The 20938-nt window shown below is 44.2% G+C and overlaps 2 pseudogenes; both read right to left on the bottom strand.

Moving 5' to 3' along the window:
• Positions 1-1893: 1893 nt before the first annotated feature.
• On the bottom strand, positions 1894-3042 carry LOC148002679 (histone H3.3A-like; annotated as a pseudogene).
• Positions 3043-4465: 1423 nt separating this feature from the next.
• Positions 4466-5336, bottom strand: Ccnb1ip1-ps2 (cyclin B1 interacting protein 1, pseudogene 2; annotated as a pseudogene).
• Between the last annotated feature and the right edge of the window lie 15602 nt (positions 5337-20938).

The raw sequence follows: 20938 nt of genomic DNA, 5'->3' as shown, positions 1-20938 counted from the left end.
ATGACTGCTCGAGTACCAAATGAAGTTTATCTAGTTTACTTTGAGACATGAGAAGGGGATTGAGAAGGAATAGAGGTAGAGAAAGAGAGGGGACAGAGAAGGGGACACACACACATACAGAGAGACAGAGACAGAGAGAGAGAGAGAGAGTGGGGGAGGGGCAAACTGTCCTTTTATAGCAAGCTAGGCTCCTACCTGGCTGTTGCTAGGCATCTGTTGGGTGGTGCCTCTAAAACTGCTAACACCACCTACAATGGGCTGGGTTCTCCCCCATCAATCACGAATTAAGAAAATACCTTACAGTCGGATCTTATGGAGGCATTTTCTCAATTAAGATGCCCTCCTTTCAGATAATTCTTGTTCATGTATCGACAGAAGACTAATCAGTATGCTCTTGCTCTCTTGCTCCTCTCTTGCTTTGCTCTCTCCACCCCCCCCCACTCCACGTGCTCATGGCCAACCTCTGCCCCTCTTCTCTACTCCTCTCTCTCTCTCTCTCTCTCTCTCTCTCTCTCTCTCTCTCTCTCTCAGTCACTCTCTCTCTCTCTCTCCATCCCTCTCTGCTCCTCTTAACTCCACCCCCATTCCCTGAATAAACTCTATTCTATACTAAAAAAAAAATGTACTAATTGTACTAAAAAATTGTACTAATCAGTACAATTCTTTGTCGCTTAATTACGAAAACCCACATTTATATCTTTCAGGGAAAAAAAAACCTCAATAAATATGGCCAGAGCATTATATTTTTTTGTTTTTTTTTATAATTAATTTTTATTTATTTTTTTTTCTTTTCTTTTTTTTTTTGGAGCTGGGGACTGAACCCAGGACCTTGCGCTTGCTAGGCAAGCGCTCTACTACTGAGCTAAATCCACAACCCCTTAATTTTTATTTTTATATGAGTACACACTATAGCGATCTTCAGACACACCAGAAGAGGACATCAGATCCCATTACAGATCATTGTGAGCCACCATGTGGTTGCTGGGATTTGAACTCAGGACCTCTGGAAGAGCAGTCCGTGCTCTTAACGTCTGAACCACCTCTCCAGCCCCATATTGTTAATCCTAAGATTGGTGAGAAAGAAAGAACCAAGTCCACCATTGTTCAAATGAGAGCTGTATTTGAGTGCTCTCTAGGCTGGCCAGCTGGATGCCTCCCCTAGGTAGGGATTTTGAGAACAGCCCCCCACTGTCCTCTTGAGTTCTTTTTATAGGGGAGATAAGGGGTGTGTGTGTGTGTGTGTGTGTGTGTGTGTGTGTGTGTGTGTGTGTTAGAGAGAGAGGGAGAGGGAGAGAGAAGGGGGGTGGTTATCCACTTTTAAAAGAGTAGGAAAGCTGGAGGAACAAAGGCAAGGGCATGTATCAAGTGAATGTGCAGACACCTGCAAAGATTCACAGCGGTGAGCCGGGGTTACCAGCAGTCTGCATCAGACCTGGAACTCACTCCTTTCTCTCTCTCTCTCTCTCTCTCTCTCTCTCTCTCTCTCTCTCTCTCTCTCTCTCTCTCTTTCTCTCCTTCTTTCTTTCTTTCTTTATTTATTTATTTATTTAGTTTAGTTTAATGTATTTTAATAGCAAACATACAAGAACAGCACAGAAGACAGACAACACTAAAAGCATAGACTTGCATGTAGGACAGTTCCGTTAGAAAAGTATAGTGAATGGATGGAATCTACTGTATGATAAAAGTGCTACAAACACCATTTAGTTGCTTATTTTAAAAAAAAAAATCCAAAGTTTGGCATTGTCCAGAAAATTTTGACAGGTTCATTTATAATTGTTAGAAGGTTGAAGTGTTGAAATGTGTTCATTGAAACATTTTGCTTACATTAATGGCTCAGAGCTTACATTTATATTAAAAATTCACATACACATGAGCGTGGAGAAACTGCCAATACCTGATTCTGACCCCTATGTTTCCACTCGCAATCATACACTTAGGTACCTTTGACCCCATGGAAAAAATATCTAATATTCAGAACTACTGATAACAGGAAGAAGAGGAAAAAATATTTTTTTGAGAATGAAATGTTTCCCCTCATAGTGGACTCTTAAGCACGTTCTCCGCGTGTGCGGCGTGCTAGCTGGATATCTTTTGGCATAATTTTTACACGTTTGGCATGGATAGCACACAGGTTGGTATCTTCAAAAAGGCCAAGCAGACAGGCCTCCCTTGCCTCCAGCAAAGCACCAATAACTGCCTGCACTCTGGGGTGCAGGTCTGTTTTGAGGTCCTGAGCAATTTCCTGCACCAGACGCCGAAAGGGGAGCTTGCGAATCTCAAGTTCAGTAGACTTCAGATGGGGTCCGAGTTCATCTCCACAGGCCTGTAACGATGATGTTTCTTCACCCCTCCAGTAGGGGGCGCACTCTTGCGACCAGCTTTTGTAGCCAGTTGTTTCCCTGGGTGCTTTACCTCCGGTGGATTTGCATGCAGTCTGCTTGGTACCGAGCCATGGTATGGGCACCTCCTTATTTACCCCTTTCTCCTTCTGCTGGAGTTCAGCAAGGGAGAGGCAGCGCTGGTGTTAGAGAGAGGCAGCCGAACTCGCTCTTGATTACAAATCAAGGCCTTAATTAGCAGGGACTTGACACAGGACAAACGCACTTATCTCTTAGCTAGATTTTAACACCAAGCAAACTGTTTTAATTATAAACAGAACTCTCGACCCGCAAGGTATGTTCTTTGTTTTTGTCTTACTTGAACCTGTGAGGTGTTTGTTCTGCTTCAAGACAGTTGGACAGTCTGCTGCTTAATTCCTGGGCTCAAGTGATTTCCTGTCTCAACCTTCCAAGTAGCTTTGGCTATAGACTACAATGTTCACTGTCAGTTACCCCATCTCCACTCCCCAAAAGGGGAGGCACACATACTTACTCCAAAACTGAGTCTAGACCCAGTTAGTTCAGCATGGTTTGTGGAAGTTGGATAAAAGTTAGCGTTCCCCGGGAGCCTGTGGAACCGGTTTTCATCTACTGAGGAGCGGCTTCCTTTACCTCCAGCAAAAGAGACACATGGTTCCAATGACTTATACCTGTGGCCCATGCTGGCCTCCAGACTCCCTCGGTCCCAAGCACTTGTTATGTATTTCAAAGTCCCCAATAGTTTCCCCAGGCTTCCCTCTTCCTAGATAAGCTGTTCATTGTCTTGAAAAAGGCAGGGTTTTCCCTGCCTCTGTTAGTCTCACTGAGTTCTCCCTCCTTCTCCCACAGATAGCCCTTGTAAGATTCAAACTTAAGGACAAAGGCTGCCTTAGGGAAACACCAGGTGGCTGGGACTTTAACACACTGTCCAAAGAATTTAGGATAACACCCTGTCCCAGGAAATGAGCTAACCACCCTTGTTGGTGTCCCCCATCCGCGTGGAGCTAATCCCAGTAAGGATGGGATCCTTCACCAGCCCCTCTGCGTGCCAAAGATATTTCCCCACCAAGGGCCTCCAATGAATTCAAAGGACAACAGGTGGCCATCAATGAATTCAAAAGGTAATAATTCCCGCCAATGAGAAATAACCAACTCTCGCTGTAATCTAAACCCTATACCCTGAAACAGTATAAAGGAGGTGTGCCTTTGTTCTTCAGGGTCACATTTGTCTTGATTACAGGGCCACCCCAGTACACTGGATCATTAAACCTCTTGCTTATTGCATCGATCTCCGTCTCTGTGTCTCTGTGAATGGGACATCCCTGAGGTAGGGCTGATCTACACCCTGACCACATCCAGTTGGCTTTCTGTTCCCTCTGCTGCCTGGATCTGCCTTTCAGATGCTGCTGTAGATCCCGAGCCCCGACAGGGTTTCTCTGTATAACACTGGCTGGCCTAGAACTCTAAACCAGGCCGGCCTCAACTCAGATACCCTGCCTCTGCCTCCCAAGTGCTGGGATTAAAGGCTCCCACCACCACTGCCTGGCAATTTAATTCTCTTCAGAATGTAATTTAAAAAAAGAAAAGTAAAGCATCTTTATTTTAAAACAAAGATCAATAAAATCAACAAATAACTTTATCAGTATAAATTATTTTAAAATATAAACAGAACACATTTCTTTCACTGGCATAAGCACACCTCCAAACCAAAGTAGCACAAATGGAAATACAAAACTGTAAAACACATGTTAAGTGCAAGCCAACATTTTCCAAGACCATCATTTTTGCAGAAATATACTAGCAGAGAAAAACAATGCACACACTTGACATAGACACACTAGAATCCAAAACGCTATGTAAACCTATCACTGGTGCTTACACAAGCATAGACACAGCTTGGTCTGAAACAGGACCTGTGCAGCAGCGTGACTGTGTGAGCAATGGCAAACTAGAGACCGACATTCATGAAATGCCTGTGCCCTAAGCAAACAGTGATGAAACCAACCAGGAAGCCACACACCACACTGCGAGCCAACTTCTTCTAAGGCCGACATGTGAAGAGAACCCAGGGATGCAGGAAAACAGTCTTGAAATAAAAAAATGAGCTAAATTCTTCTTGCTTTTAAGGCCCTGCCGCAGACTCGCTGCTCTGTTTCATGCCTTTGAGACGCAAAACTAAAGAAGTTGTTAACGGGTTCGGGTGCTGTGGGAGAACACACAAAAAATGGTCCGAACTGAACACCTTCATCTTCACCACCTTGATTTCCAACTGGTGTACGGTCCAAAGAAAACTTTGACCTCTTCCCTGGTAGGAAGTGGAAGACCCCAGACTGTGGGATCACACCTGGTTCCAGGGAGCCTTCTCGGCTAGCCATGGTGAAATTCCTCAGCCTAAGGCTATTATAAAGGCCTTGGATGTTTTGGTACTGGCAATTGCACTCCATATGTTTTTCATAGATACCATTAAAGTTTCTCTTGTTTCCTTCTCGAACTTTCATCATGGAGATAATCTCCCAGTTCACAGAGGCCAATTCTACTTCCTTGCTCTGTGTTTGCTGGCATCTGTCTTCTCTATCTGTTTTAAGTGGTTCTCAGCCTTGCTGAGATTATATTCTTGATAGAGACGTTCCTGGTGTACCTGGTATGTCCAGAAGGCCAATGCTCGGGGGCTAATGTCCAACCTCTGGTTGAATCCCTGCTGATGCCATCGATTTGCTGATACCACAGCGCTGCACTCCTCTCATGGACTGAGCTCTGTTTGGACAATATCTAGGCTTGCCTTCCAGAAAGGGTGCTGTTGCAAGCAGGGCAACTTGCAGATGGATGACTGAACTCACCATTGCATGCTGATCACAGAAGATGTGAGAGTGGGCTGTGACCCAAGCATAACCAGAGAGTTTGACACAACACTTGAGACGATTGCAAAGCAACATGTCTTCACGCAAAGACAATGATGAGTCTCCAAAAGAATCCTGCATTTACAGGGCCATCGACCTTTAAACCTTCCTCTTGAGAATATCCGAGCACTACAGTCCCAGCTCCTTCCTGGACACGTTTAACCTTCATCCTGGAACAGACCACCAGAAGCAAGAGATCCATAATGCAATTTATATTCAAAAATTTTATTTTGGTTGTGACAGTTTTAACTGCTGTCTAGACTGAGACTCTTCATCTGGAAGCAACGTCACCATCGCTTTGCTCCTGGTTCAGAAGACATTTAAGGTTTCAGTCTTTGTGGACTTGCAGACTAGACTTCCTGGTGGGTTTTGGAAAGTCCCGGGGTGCAATTTCAAAGCTGGGCACCAGGTGGCGGATGATCTCTTCTGATAATCATTAACACTCGAGTCTACAGAGCAGCCCCCACAAGGCCTGGCAGAGTTGAACAGTTTTAAACTATTTAAGAAATTGCCCTACGGCAGATCTTGTGGGGGCATTTCCTCAGTTGAGGCTCCCTCCTATCTCATGACTAGCTTGTGTTGCATTGACAGAAAACTAGCGAGCACAGCATGAAATGCATTCACCAAGAGGAGAGAACAGGTTCTCTGAGTAGCCACAGTCCACAAAGAAGCCCCTCATGACTCTGGGCGTGGGTGATGTGGAGTAGGGACCAGGAAGCACTTCTCTACAAAGGATGAGGGGCAGCCTCAGGCAGGAGCAGCCCCAGCCAGGAGCAGCCTCCCAGAAACTCACCCAACTCTAATGTTACTCTCCACTAGGCCTCAGGCACAAAGACTCCTCATGTGCACCTGAATGAAACTAAAAACGTAAGTGAAATCACGTTTTAAACATGGGAATACCTGTTAGTGAAGGACCCTTGGTTTCCCCCGGAAGCCAGATTTCAAAGGCTGACGATGTCCACCGTGGTTCAGATCTGCACTCGTGAAGGCAGTCACACTGTTTGTGCTACCAGAGTTTCTTTCTGAAGTGTTCAGCCGTGCATTGTTAATACTGGGCAAAGGTTACACATAATGAAATAGTTATGAATTTATAAGATTTAAAACTAAAGATGCGGGGTTGGGGATTTAGCTCAGTGGTAGAGCGCTTGCCTAGCAAGAGCAAGGCCCTGGGTTCGGTCCCCAACTCCGAAAAAAAGAAAAAGAAAAAAAAAAAAAAAAAACTAAAGATGCACCTAAAAGATACCATTGTCTCACAGAGTGGCTCTAGCTACTCTGAACTTCAAGACCAGGGTGGTCTTGAACTCTAAGAGACCCACTTGACTCTGGTCTGGCTGCCTGGATTGAAGAAATGTACCACCAGGCCTGGACTTCATTATGTTTGTATATAGTAACAAAAGAGATTACAAGCTGCCCTTACAGCATGGTTCCAGTGGGGGAAACACACTGTTGGAAATGATATTTCTTAAAAGCTATAAGCAGCCTGCTGGGGTGGCACATGCCTTTAATCCCAGCAGGCAGATCTCTTGAGTTCAAGGCCAGCATGGTCTACAGAGAGAGTTCCAGGACAGCCAGGGTTACACAGAGAAATCCTGTTTTGAATAAACAAACAAACAAATAAATATTTAAAAACAGTTAAAAGGGATGGAAAGATGGCTCAGAGGTTAAGAGCACTGGCTGCTTTTCCATAGGTCCTGAGTTCTATTCCCAGCAACCACATGGTGGCTCAAGACCATCTATAATGTGATATAGTGCCCTCTTCTGGCCTGCAGGCAGAATGCTGTATACATAATAAATAAATAGATCTTCAGGGGCTGGAGAACTCTTCCAGAGGTCCTGAGTTCAATTCCTAGCAAGTACTGGAAGTTATTTACCTTGATTTTTCAGGAGAGGAAGCTGAAACTGGGTCAGCTAAGTAACTTACCTGATAGTTGGCAGGATCCCTTAAAAATAAAAACTAAAATAAAATGAACTTATGAACAGATACAGACATCATTATTAGGAGGGTGGCCTTGTTGGAGGAGGTGTGGTCTTTTTGGAGGAAGTGTATCACTGTGGGGATGGGCTTTGAAAAAACTCCACCCGGTGTGGAAGAGTCAGCCTGCCCCTGGCTTCCCTTGGGTGAAGATGTAGAATTTGAGGCTCCTCCAGTGCCATGCCTGCCTGGAAGCTACCAGGCTCCTGCCTTGATGATACTGGGCTGAACCTCTGTAAGCCAGCCCCAACTAAATGTAGTCCTTTATAAGAGTCATCTTGGTCATGGTGTCTGTTCACAGCAATGGAAACCCTAACTAAGACAATATCTATTGTGTTGTCAGCTTTCTGTTATTGCAACAAATTACCTGTGTCATGATGTGCACTCTAAAGGTGCATTTGCCATGAGGAGCACCACCCTGTATGGTCGTGAGGAGCACCACTGTGCACCTGTCATGAGGAGGACCACTGTGTACCTGTCATGAGGAGCACCACTGTGCACCTGTCATGAGGAGCACCATTGTGTGCGTGTCAAGAAGAGCACCACTGTGCACCTGTCATGAGGATCACCACTGTGCACCTGTCATGAGGAGCACCTTGTACACCTGTCATGAGGAGCACCTTGTACACCTGTCATGAGGAGCACCACTGTGCACCTGTCATGAGGAGCACCACTGTGCACCTGTCATGAGGATCACCACTGTGCACCTGTCATGAGGAGCACCTTGTACACCTGTCATGAGGAGCACCACTGTGCACCTGTCATAGGATCACCACTGTGCACCTGTCATGAAGAGCACCACTGTGCACCTGTCATGAGGAGCACCTTGTACACCTGTCATGAGGAGCACCTTGTGCACCTGTCATGAGGAGCACCACTGTGCACCTGTCATGAGGAGCACCACTGTGTACCTGTCATGAGGAGCACCTTGTGCACCTGTCATGAGGAGCACCACTGGCACTGCCTGTTTAATGGAGCTATGGACTCCCAACTGTCCATTGGAGAATCATTTTCCTCAAAGTTAAACATTTCTCTTTAGTTTACATCAAAAATGGGAAATTTTAACCTGGCATGGCAGTGCATGTCTGTAACCATGTCAGTCAGGAAAGTGAAGCAGGGGGATCAGAAGTTCTAGGTCAACTACTACACACAGAATTCAAGCCTAGTTTGCGACACATAAGACCCTGTGTCAGGGAGTAAAACTCAAAGCAGTTCCAGCCCATGGGTGAGAATGGCAAACCCACTTTCCTAAATGTGAGGTCAAGGAGGACACAGGGGAGCAGTGACTGTTGCATGGACCACCTTCCCTTGTCCCTGTTGTTTACCTTGCACTCTGCATGAATGAGGAAGCAGGGGTTGTGTGTGACAAGGGCCAGGCAAGTCTACTGTCTGGGTGTACCTACTGACTTTAGATCTGATTTTCTTCAAGAAATGATTTGGTAGAACTACCTTGCAAGAATTGTCGTGGCTGCCCCAGGGACATACCTGTAGACAGCCCGGAGCTGAAGGAGGCACTTGGTCATTCCATTGCACAGCTTAATGCAGAGAATAACCATCCTTTCTATTTCAAGATTGACACCGTGAAAAAGGCAACATCACAGGTCTGTAAATAGAAAAGGGAGTTGGAGTCTCTGTACGGAATGATTGGCACTATGTTCCCTATGTTGGCTCTGGTTGGGGACACACTACTTGGCAACAGGATTTGGTGGATTAAATCCCAATTCCCAACTCTGCAGTGTGCTTGAGTGTCTTGGACAAGTATCTTTAAAAGGCTCTGGTTTTGCTGGGCAGTGGTGGCCTGCAACTTGAATGCCAGCACTTGGAAGACAGAGGCAGGCACATCTCTGAGTTCAAGGCCAGCCTGGCCTACAGAGTGAGTCCAGGATAGACAGGGCTACACAGAGAAACCTTGTCTCAAAAAACAAAGACATTTAAAAAAAAAGCTGTGTTTTCTACCTGAAAATAATTGAGGCAAAACTCAGGTAATGAATAACAGCACATCCAAATCCAAAATGGTGTACAAACACCAGAAACCACTGTGTAATTAGCAAAATTCAAGCAATGAAAAGCATGGTTTCTTTCTCCAAAATAAGTCTCCTCTCTCACAGGACACGCATCTTAACATGCATACACCCACGCACGCGCACGCACGCACGCACAGCCTTTACTCTCGGAGCCATGTTCTTTCTCCCGCTGCTCCCTCTGTCCTGGACATCCTCATTTCTTATAATTCTATCCCTAGGGACTTAACTCTCCTTTCACCCTGTCAATAAAGGCTATTTCCCTTCTCCTGTGGTCAGAGGATCAGGTCTACATCACCTCTATCCTTGGTGACTATGTGGTTATTAAAATCTCATCCTTTGCGGCACCATCTCTAAAAAATTTTTTAAGATTTATTTATTTGTAAGTACATTGTAGCTGTCTTCAGACCAGAAGAGGGCATCAGATCTCACTACAGATGGTTGTGAGCCACCATGTGGTTGCTGGGATTTGAACTCAGGACCTCTGGAAGAGCAGTCAGTGCTCTTTTTTTTTTTTTTTTATAACACAGTTCATTTCTTTCTTTATTTTCCTTCATGGATATCCCTAAAATTCTACATGTATATTACATATTTAATCCACATCTAGTCAGATACCCTAGGCTTTAGACTCCACAAATATTAAAAATCTTTGATAAAAACATGTTGGAATTGTATTTTGAATACCTTAACATACATGAAGAGCATAATGAAGGTATTATAGCAATAAACATAATCATAACTTTAAGTTTGCTTACGCATCTGATGTTTTATGTCAGATAATATTTTGAGTAACTTCTGGTAGTAGAAATGGACAGTACTTTATTTTCTAAAATATGAACCAGTCAGCTTCCTTAATACTTACACCAGAAAAGATATTTTAAAATTTGCTCTTGCAGGCTTTATTTTCTTTTTTTTTTTTTCTTAAGAAGAGTATTTGCTATGCATTTACTCAGAAAGTAAAATACATGGATATATGATACATACACTATATAGTTGAAGCTCTTTTATGGTGTTCTGCAAGTGTTTAGCAAACATGTATCATATGTCAGCTATTGCATTAGTTACTTTTTTTTTATTTTTTTATTATTAACTTGAGTATTTCTTATATACATTTCAAGTGTTATTCCCTTTCCCGGTTTCCGGACAAACATCACCCTCCCCCATCCCCTTCCTTGTGGGTGTTCCCCTCCCAAACCTCCCCCCATTGCCACCCTCCCCGCATAGTCTAGTTCACTGGGGGTTCAGTCTTAGCAGGACCCAGGGCTTCCCCTTCCACTGGTGCTCTTACTAGGATATTCATTGCTACCTATGGGGACAGAGTCCAGGGTCAGTCCATGTATAGTCTTTAGGTAGTGGCTTAGTCCCTGGAAGCTCTGGTTGCTTGACATTGTTGTACTTTTGGGGTCTCGAGCACCTTCAAGCTCTTCCAGTTCTTTCTCTGATTCCTTCAACGGGGGACCTATTCTCAGTTCAGTGGTTTGCTGCTGGCATTCGCCTCTGTATTTGCTGTATTCTGGCTGTGTCTCTCAGGAGCGATCTACATCCGGCTCCTGTCGGTCTGCACTTCTTTGCTTCATCCATCTTGTCTAATTGGGTGGCTGTATATGTATGGGCCACCTGTGGGGCAGGCTCTGAATGGGTGTTCCTTCAGTCTCTGTTTTAATCTTTGCCTCTCCCTTCCCTGCCAAGGGTATTCTTTTTCCTCATTTAAAGAAGGAGTGAAGCATTCACATTTTGATCATCCGTCTTGAGTTTCCTTTGTTCTAGGGATCTAGGGTAATTCAAGCATTTGGGCTAATAGCCACTTATCAATGAGTGCATACCATGTATGTCTTTCTGTGAGTGGGTTAGCTCACTCAGGATGATATTTTCCAGTTCCAACCATTTGCCTACGAATTTCATAAACTCGTTGTTTTTGATAGCTGAGTAATATTCCATTGTGTAGATGTACCACATTTTCTGTATCCATTCCTCTGTTGAAGGGCATCTGGGTTCTTTCCAGTTTCTGGCTATTATAAATAAGGCTGCAATGAACAAAGTGGAGCACGTGTCTCTTTTATATGTTGAGGCATCTTTTGGGTATATGCCCAAGAGAGGTATGGCTGGATCCTCAGGCAGTTCAATGTCCAATTTTCTGAGGAACCTCCAGACTGATTTCCAGAATGGTTTTACCAGTCTGCAATCCCACCAACAATGGAGGAGTGTTCCTCTTTCTCCACATCCTCGCCAGCATCTGCTGTCACCTGAGTTTTTGATCTTAGCCATTCTCACTGGTGTGAGGTGAAATCTCAGGGTTGTTTTGATTTGCATTTCCCTTATGACTAAAGATGTTGAACATTTCTTTAGGTGTTTCTCAGCCATTCGGCATTCCTCAGCTGTGAATTCTTTGTTTAGCTCTGAACCCCATTTTTTAATAGGGTTATTTGTTTCCCTGCGGTCTAACTTCTTGAGTTCTTTATATATTTTGGATATAAGGCCTCTATCTGTTGTAGGATTGGTAAAGATCTTTTCCCAATCTGTTGGTTGCCGTTTTGTCCTAACCACAGTGTCCTTTGCCTTACAGAAGCTTTGCAGTTTTATGAGATCCCATTTGTCGATTCTTGATCTTAGAGCATAAGCCATTGGTGTTTTGTTCAGGAAATTTTTTCCAGTGCCCATGTGTTCCAGATGCTTCCCTAGTTTTTCTTCTATTAGTTTGAGTGTGTCTGGTTTGATGTGGAGGTCCTTGATCCACTTGGACTTAAGCTTTGTACAGGGTGATAAGCATGGATCGATCTGCATTCTTCTACATGTTGCCCTCCAGTTGAACCAGCACCATTTGCTGAAAATGCTATCTTTTTTCCATTGGATGGTTTTGGCTCCTTTGTCAAAAATCAAGTGACCATAGGTGTGTGGGTTCATTTCTGGGTCTTCAATTCTATTCCATTGGTCTATCTGTCTGTCTCTGTACCAATACCATGCAGTTTTTATCACTATTGCTCTGTAATACTGCTTGAGTTCAGGGATAGTGATTCCCCCTGAAGTCCTCTTATTGTTGAGGATAGCTTTAGCTATCCTGGGTTTTTTGTTATTCCAGATGAATTTGCAAATTGTTCTGTCTAACTCTTTGAAGAATTGGATTGGTATTTTGATGGGGATTGCATTGAATCTGTAGATTGCTTTTGGTAAAATGGCCATTTTTACTATATTAATCCTGCCAATCCATGAGCATGGGAGATCTTTCCATCTTCTGAGGTCTTCTTCAATTTCTTTCCTCAGTGTCTTGAAGTTCTTATTGTACAGATCTTTTACTTGCTTGGTTAAAGTCACACCGAGGTACTTTATATTATTTGGGTCTATTATGAAGGGTGTCGTTTCCCTAATTTCTTTCTCGGCTTGTTTCTCTTTTGTATAGAGGAAGGCAACTGATTTATTTGAGTTAATTTTATACCCAGCCACTTTGCTGAAGTTGTTTATCAGCTTTAGTAGTTCTCTGGTGGAACTTTTGGGATCACTTAAATATACTATCATGTCGTCTGCAAATAGTGATATTTTGACCTCTTCTTTTCCGATCTGTATCCCCTTGATCTCCTTTTGTTGTCTGATTGCTCTGGCTAGAACTTCAAGAACTATATTGAATAAGTAGGGAGAGAGTGGGCAGCCTTGTCTAGTCCCTGATTTTAGTGGGATTGCTTCAAGTTTCTCTCCATTTAGTTTAATGTTAGCAACTGGTTTGCTGTATATGGCTTTTACTATGTTTAGGTATGGGCCTTGAATACCTATTCTTTCCAGGACTTTTATCATGAAGGGGTGTTGAATTTTGTCAAATGCTTTCTCAGCATCTAATGAAATGATCATGTGGTTCTGTTCTTTCAGTTTGTTTATATGATGGATCACGTTGATGGTTTTCCTTATATTAAACCATCCCTGCATGCCTGGGATGAAGCCTACTTGATCATGGTGGATGATTGTTTTGATGTGCTCTTGAATTCGGTTTGCCAGAATTTTATTGAGTATTTTTGCGTCGATATTCATAAGGGAAATTGGTCTGAAGTTCTCTTTCTTTGTTGGGTCTTTGTGTGGTTTAGGTATAAGAGTAATTGTGGCTTCATAGAAGGAATTCGGTAGGGCTCCATCTGTTTCAATTTTGTGGAATAGTTTGGATAATATTGGTATAAGGTCTTCTATGAAGGTTTGATAGAATTCTGCACTAAACCCGTCTGGACCTGGGCTCTTTTTGGTTGGGAGACCTTTAATGACTGCTTCTATTTCCTTAGGAGTTATGGGGTTGTTTAACTGGTTTATCTGTTCCTGATTTAACTTCGATACCTGGTATCTGTCTAGGAAATTGTCCATTTCCTGAAGATTTTCAAGTTTTGTTGAATATAGGTTTTTATAGTAAGATCTGATGATTTTTTGAATTTCCTCTGAATCTGTAGTTATGTCTCCCTTTTCATTTTTGATTTTGTTAATTTGGACGCACTCTCTGTGTCCTCTCGTTAGTCTGGCTAAGGGTTTATCTATCTTGTTGATTTTCTCAAAGAACCAACTTTTGGTTCTGTTGATTCTTTCTATGGTCCTTTTTGTTTCTACTTGGTTGATTTCAGCTCTGAGTTTGATTATTTCCTGCCTTCTACTCCTCCTGGGTGTATTTGCTTCTTTTTGTTCTAGAGCTTTTAGGTGTGCTGTCAAGCTGCTGACATATGCTCTTTCCTGTTTCTTTCTGCAGGCACTCAGCGCTATTAGTTTTCCTCTTAGCACAGCTTTCATTGTGTCCCATAAGTTTGGGTATGTTGTACCTTCATTTTCATTAAATTCTAAAAAGTTTTTAATTTCTTTCTTTATTTCTTCCTTGACCAGGTTATCATTGAGTAGAGCATTGTTCAATTTCCACGTATATGTGGGCATTCTTCCTTGATTGTTATTGAAGACCAGTTTTAGGCCGTGGTGGTCCGATAGCACGCATGGGATTATTTCTATCTTTCTGTACCTGTTGAGGCCTGTTTTTTGACCAATTATATGGTCAATTTTGGAGAAAGTACCATGAGGAGCTGAGAAGAAGGTATATCCTTTTGCTTTAGGATAGAATGTTCTATAAATATCCGTTAAGTCCATTTGGCTCATGACTTCTCTTAGTCTGTCTACATCTCTGTTTAATTTCTGTTTCCATGATCTGTCCATTGATGAGAGTGGGGTGTTGAAATCTCCCACTATTATTGTGTGAGGTGCAATGTGTGTTTTGAGCTTTAGTAAGGTTTCTTTTACATATGTAGATGCCCTTGTATTTGGGGCATAGATATTTAGGATTGAGACTTCATCTTGGTGGATTTTTCCTTTGATGAATATGAAGTGTCCTTCCTTATCTTTTTTGATGACTTTTAGTTGGAAATTGATTTTATTTGATATTAGAATGGCTACTCCAGCTTGCTTCTTCTGACCATTTGCTTGGAAAATTGTTTTCCAGCCTTTCACTCTGAGGTAATGTCTGTCTTTGTCTCTGAGGTGTGTTTCCTGTAGGCAGCAGAATGTAGGGTCCTCGTTGCGTATCCAGTTTGTTAATCTATGTCTTTTTATTGGGGAGTTGAGGCCATTGATATTGAGAGATATTAAGGAATAGTGATTATTGCTTCCCGTTATATTCATATTTGGATGTGAGGTTATGTTTGTGTGCTTTCATTCTCTTTGTTTTGTTGCCAAGATGATTAGTTTCTTGCTTCTAGGGTATAGCTTGCCTCCTTATGTTGGGCTTTACCCTTTATTGTCCTTTGTAGTGCTGGACTTGTAGAAAGATATTGTGTAAATTTGGTTTTGTCATGGAATATCTTGGTTTCTCCATCTATGTTAATTGAGAGTTTTGCAGGATACAGTAACCTGGGCTGGCATTTGTGTTCTCTTAGGGTCTGTATGACATCTGTCCAGGATCTTCTGGCCTTCATAGTTTCTGGCGAGAAGTCTGGTGTGATTCTGATAGGTCTGCCTTTATATGTTACTTGACCTTTTTCCCTTACTGCTTTTAATAGTCTTTCTTCATTTTGTGCGTTTGGTGTTTTGACAATTATGTGACGGGAGGTGTTTCTTTTCTGGTCCAATCTATTGGGAGTTCTGTAGGCTTCTTGTATGCCTATGGGTATCTCTTTTTTTAGGTTAGGGAAGTTTTCTTCTATGATTTTGTTGAAGATACTTACTTGTCCTTTGAGCTGGGAGTCTTCACTCTCTTCTATACCTATTATCCTTAGGTTTGATCTTCTCATTGAGTCCTGGATTTCCTGTATGTTTTGGACCAGTAGCTTTTTCCGCTTTACATTATCTTTGACAGTTGAGTCAATGATTTCTATGGAATCTTCTGCTCCCGAGATTCTCTCTTCCATCTCTTGAATTCTTTTGGTGAAGCTTGTATCTACAGCTCCTTGTCTTTTCTTTTGATTTTCTATGTCCAGGGTTGTTTCCATGTGTTCTTTCTTGATTGCTTCTATTTCCATTTTTAATTCCTTCAACTGTTTGATTGTGTTTTCCTGGAATTCTTTCAGGGATTTTTGCGATTCCTCTCTGTAGTCTTCTACTTGTTCTCTAAGGGAGTTCTTTATGTCTTTCTTGAAGTCCTCCAGCATCATGATCAAATATGATTTTGAAACTAGGTCTTGCTTTTCTGGTGTGTTTGGATATTCCGTGTTTGCTTTGGTGGGAGAATTGGGCTCCGATGATGCCATGTAGTCTTGGTTTCTGTTGCTTGGTTTCCTGTGCTTGCCTCTCGCCATCAGATTATCTCTAGTGTTACTTTGTTCTGCTATTTCTGACAGTGGCTAGACTGTCCTATAACCTGTGTGTCAGGAGTGCTGTAGACCTGTTTTCCTGTTTTCTTTCAGCCAGTTATGGGGACAGAGTGTTCTGCTTTCGGGCGTGTAGTTTTTCCTCTCTACAGGTCTTCAGCTGTTCCTATGGGCCTGTGTCTTGAGTTCACCAGGCAGGTTTCTTGCAGGGGAAAAATTGGTCCTACCTGTGGTTCCAAGGCTCAAGTTTGCTCGTGGGGTACTGCCTAAGTCCTCTCCGCTGTGGCAGCGACCGGGAAAATCTGTGCCGCTCCTTCCGGGAGCCTCCGTGCACCAGGGTTTCAGATGACGTTTGGTGTTTTCCTCTGGCGCCTGGATGTGCACAGAGTGCAGTCTCTTCTGGTTTCCCAGGCGTGTCCGCCTCTCTGAAGGTTCAGCTCCCCCTCCCACGGGATTTGGGTGCAGAGAACTGTTTATCCGGTCTGTTTCCTTCAGGTTCCGGCAGTGTCTCAGGCGCAGGGGTCCTGCCGCTCCCGGGCCCTCCCCCACGGGAGCCCAGAGGCCTTATACAGTTTCCTCTTGGGCCAGGGATGTGGGCAGGGGTGGGCAGTGTTGGTGGTCTCCTCCGCTCTGCAGCCTCAGGAGTGCCCACCTGATCAGGCGGTGAGGTCTCTCTCCCACGGGGTTTGGGAGCAGAGAGCTGCTGCGGTCCGGGATCCGCCGGTGTGGGACTTCCGGTAAACAAAGGAAGTGCCCGGCCTTAGAGGAATTTTGCCTCTGTGTGTCCTGAGTTCACCAGGCAGGTTTCTTGCAGGGGAAAAGTTGGTCCTACCTGCAGTTCCAAGGCTCAAGTTTGCTCGTGGGGTACTGCCTAAGTCCTCTCCGCTGTGGCAGCAACCGGGAAGATCTGCGCCGCTCTTTCCAGGAGCCTCCGTGCACCAGGGTTCCAGATGGCGTTTGGTGTTTTCCTCTGGCGCCTGGATGTGCACAGAGTGCAGTCTCTTCTGGTTTCCCAGGCGTGTTCGCCTCTCTGAAGGTTCAGCTCTCCCTCCCACGGGATTTGGGTGCAGAGAACTGTTTATCCGGTCTGTTTCCTTCAGGTTCCGGCAGTGTCTCAGGCGCAGGGGTCCTGCCGCTCCCGGGCCCTCCCCCACGGGAGCCCAGAGGCCTTATACAGTTTCCTCTTGGGCCAGGGATGTGGGCAGGGGTGGGCAGTGTTGGTGGTCTCCTCCGCTCTTCAGCCTCAGGAGTGCCCACCTGATCAGGCGGTGGGGTCTCTCTCCCACGGGGTTTGGGAGCAGAGAGCTGCTGCGGTCCGGGATCCGCCGGTGTGGGACTTCCGGTAAACACAGGAAGTGCCCGGCCTTAGAGGAATTTTGCCTCTGTGTGTCCTGAGTTCACCAGGCAGGTTTCTTGCAGGGGAAAAGTTGGTCCTACCTGCAGTTCCAAGGCTCAAGTTTGCTCGTGGGGTACTGCCTAAGTCCTCTCCGCTGTGGCAGCAACCGGGAAGATCTGCGCCGCTCTTTCCGGGAGCCTCCGTGCACCAGGGTTCCAGATGGCGTTTGGTGTTTTCCTCTGGCGCCTGGATGTGCACAGAGTGCAGTCTCTCCAGTCAGTGCTCTTAACCACTGAGCCATCTCTCCAGCCCAACAGCACCATCTCTAAAATGAGTAGCTGGATAAGAAAAGCCAAAATCTCCAACAACTCCTGCATTTCTTCCTTCCTTCCTTCCTTTCTTCCTTCCTTTCTTTCTTTCCTTCTTTCTTTCTTTCTTTCTTTCTTTCTTAAGATTTATTTATTTATTATATATGACTACACTGTAGCTGTTTTCAGACACATCAGAAGAGGGCATCAGATCTCATTACAGATGGTTGTGAGCCATCATGTTATTGCTGGGAATTGAACTCAGGACCTCTGGAAGAGCAGTCAGTGCTCTTAGCCACTGTGCCATCTCTCTAGCCCAGCTCCTGCATTCATGATGGGAATGTTTAAGGACAGATTTCACCTCTAGAGACGCTTTCCTGGATGCAGGGTAATGAAAATTTCTCCAGATAGAAGCAACCTCTTGTGGAAGCCAACAGGATCTTCAAAGCGTAGTAAGAAAATTCTCACCTAAAAGTTCATACTTTTGCCTTAGTAGTCGCATTTCTGGGAATCTAAAACAAAAGAATTTATATGCAACCATAGTCTTTGCCCTTTTAATTACAAGAACAAAAGACATGGTAAACTGTCCAATTGATCCACAGGGCCAGTAATGACTCAGATGATAAAGGCCTTTATCCCAGGAACTCACAGGAAGACAGGAGAGAACCGGTCCCACAAAGTTGTCCTCTGACTTCCACACACATGCATGGCATGCACCCTTCTCCCACGCGCACATGTGCGCATGCACACACACACACACACACACACATACACACACACACTAATAACAAGATCAACAACATGGGAAGATTAAATGAAGCCAAGCAGACCCCTATGGTGGAGTGTTAGGCAGAAGCTTGAAGGCATTTTTGTAAGTAGTGTTTGCTGTGGGGGCGTCTCTCCTGCTTCAGTAGTCAATAAAAAGCAGAGCATGAAAATGAATACACTTATACGTGAGTACAGACCTTTTGGGCCTTGGTTACCTCACTTAGACGTGTCCTGCCTACAGGATGTGCAGGGACAAAGACAGAGCAAAGACCGAGGGAATGGCCCACCAAGTGCTGCCCCCAATTGACAGCTATCCCAAGGGCAAGAACCAATCCCTGACACTGTTAATGATACTCTGTTGTGCTTGCAGACAGGAGCCTAGCATAACTCTCCTCTGAGGGGCTCCACCCAGTAGCGAATGGAAAGAGATCCAGAGACCCACAGCCAAACATTGGATGGAGCTCAAGAAGTCATGTGGACGAGTTGGGGGAAGAATTGAGGGATCAGAAAACAAGGACTCCACAGGAAGACCTACAGAGTCAACTAACCTGAACCCTTGGGGGCTCCCAGAGACTGAACCACCAACCAGGAAGGGAGCATAGGCTGGACCTGGTTCCCACGTATGTGGCAGACATACAGCTTGGTCTTCATGTGGCTGTCCCAATAACTGGAGCAGGGGCTGTGTTTGAACCTGTTACCTGACTGTGGGTCCCATTCCCCTGACTGGGCTGCCTATTCTGGCCTCAGTGGGAGAGGATGTGCCTAGTTCTGCAGTGACTTGATGTGTATGTGGGGTGTATCGTTGTGTGTGGGAGGAATCCCCTTTCTCAGAGGGGAAGGGATGGAGAAATGGGGGAAGGATATGTGTGAAAGGGACTAGGAGCTGGATTGGGATGTAAAGTGAATAAATAAATTAATGGGAAAAAATTGCATGTGGTAATTTTTGTCTGGGAAAGTATAAACACTGAGAGTGAAAATAAAGTGATCATGTACCCTTTCTGTTTCATCCAGTGTGCATACTTCTGTGTGTGCCTGGCTCGTGCTCTCTCTCTCTCTCTCTCTCTCTCTCTCTCTCTCTCTCTCTCTCCTTCTTTCCCTTCTTTTTTTCTTCCTTCCTTCCTTTCTTTTCCTTTTCCTGTGGCTCACAAAGAGTAACAAACTTGCCTGGCCAGCTCAGGTCCCAGTCACAGAATAAAGAGCCTAAATAACTAAGTTTCTTTTCTTAATCCCAGGCTGAGATCAGCAGGTGTTAATAGCCAGAAGTCATCCCCTTCCCCCACCCCATCCCCACTCCCCACTGACCATGCACCTCACTGCTTTTCTCACTAGCTCTCAGCAATAACCCTTGTCTTACTGCCCTACATGAGTACTAATGAAGAGAATCGTCAGCCTTGTCTGGCTCATGATTTTAAAGATATTGCTTTAAGTTTTTCCTCCATTTAGAATGATCCTGCTCCTATATTGGGTTGAGATGTGCTTGTTCCAAATCAGTCTTTTTTCTTTTCTTTTCCTTTTCTTTTCTTTTCTTTCCTTTCCTTTTCTTTCCCTTCCTTCCTTTCTCTCTCTCTCTCTCTCTCTCTTTCTTTCTTTCTTTTTGGAGACAGTGTTTCCCATCTACCCTCGGCTGGCCTGGAACTTGCTTTGTAGACCAGCAGGGTGGCATCATACTCATAGCAACCCCTCCCTGCCCCGAGTGCTGAATTAAAAGCATGTGTTACCATGTCTGGCTCTCTGGCTCTCTTGACTTTTTATTAAGGGATATTGGCTTTTGCTCTGTGTTGGGTTAGGGTTAGAGAACCAGAGGGAGTTGGACTGAGGGCTCTATCTGTGAGGGGAGCACATGTTACAGGTGGGTCCCAGAATGTGGGCTCTGAGTGTTTGAGGAAAGTGGGGGAATCTTTTTTTGTGGAGAGAGTGGTTCTCAGATGTTAGACACGTGTATGAAGAGGTGTGTGTGTGTGTGTGTGTGTGTGTGTGTGTGTGTGTGTGTGTATGTATGCAGGTGTGTGTGTGCACATGTGAACCTGTTCACGAGACTAATCCTGTGCATGTGTTTTAAGGACAGGTTTCTCTGCTGTAGCTCTGGCTGTTCTAGGACTTTCTCTTTAGCCTCAAACTTAAAGACCTACCTGCCTCTATCTGACAAGGACTGGGATTGAGGGTCAACATCACCATTGCTGGAGATTTTATATATACATATATACATATATATATGTATATATGTATATGTATATATGTGTGTGTATATATATAAATATATATCTGTATATATATAAATATATATATATCCTTTCTTTATGTATCTCAGGCTGTGCTTGGACTCTTGAACCCAAAATACAACCCAGATTAACCTCAAACTCTCAGCAAACCTCTTGTTTCAGTCTCCCCAGTGCTAGGATAACAAGTATATGCCACTCTGGTCACTGGGTGCTTTGTGATGATAAGATGTTTGTAGACACCGTGTTGACATAGATTATTTTCTAGTTGGGTAATTACACAGATTTAGGAACACTGATAAGCAAGTCTAACT

Source organism: Rattus norvegicus, chromosome 11 (genome assembly GCF_021556685.1).
Source record: "Rattus norvegicus strain SHRSP/BbbUtx chromosome 11, alternate assembly SHRSP_T2T, whole genome shotgun sequence".
Taxonomy (NCBI): Eukaryota; Metazoa; Chordata; class Mammalia; order Rodentia; family Muridae; genus Rattus; species Rattus norvegicus.
Note: the sequence above shows the minus strand (reverse complement) of the source record. Positions and strands in the feature narration are given on the sequence as shown.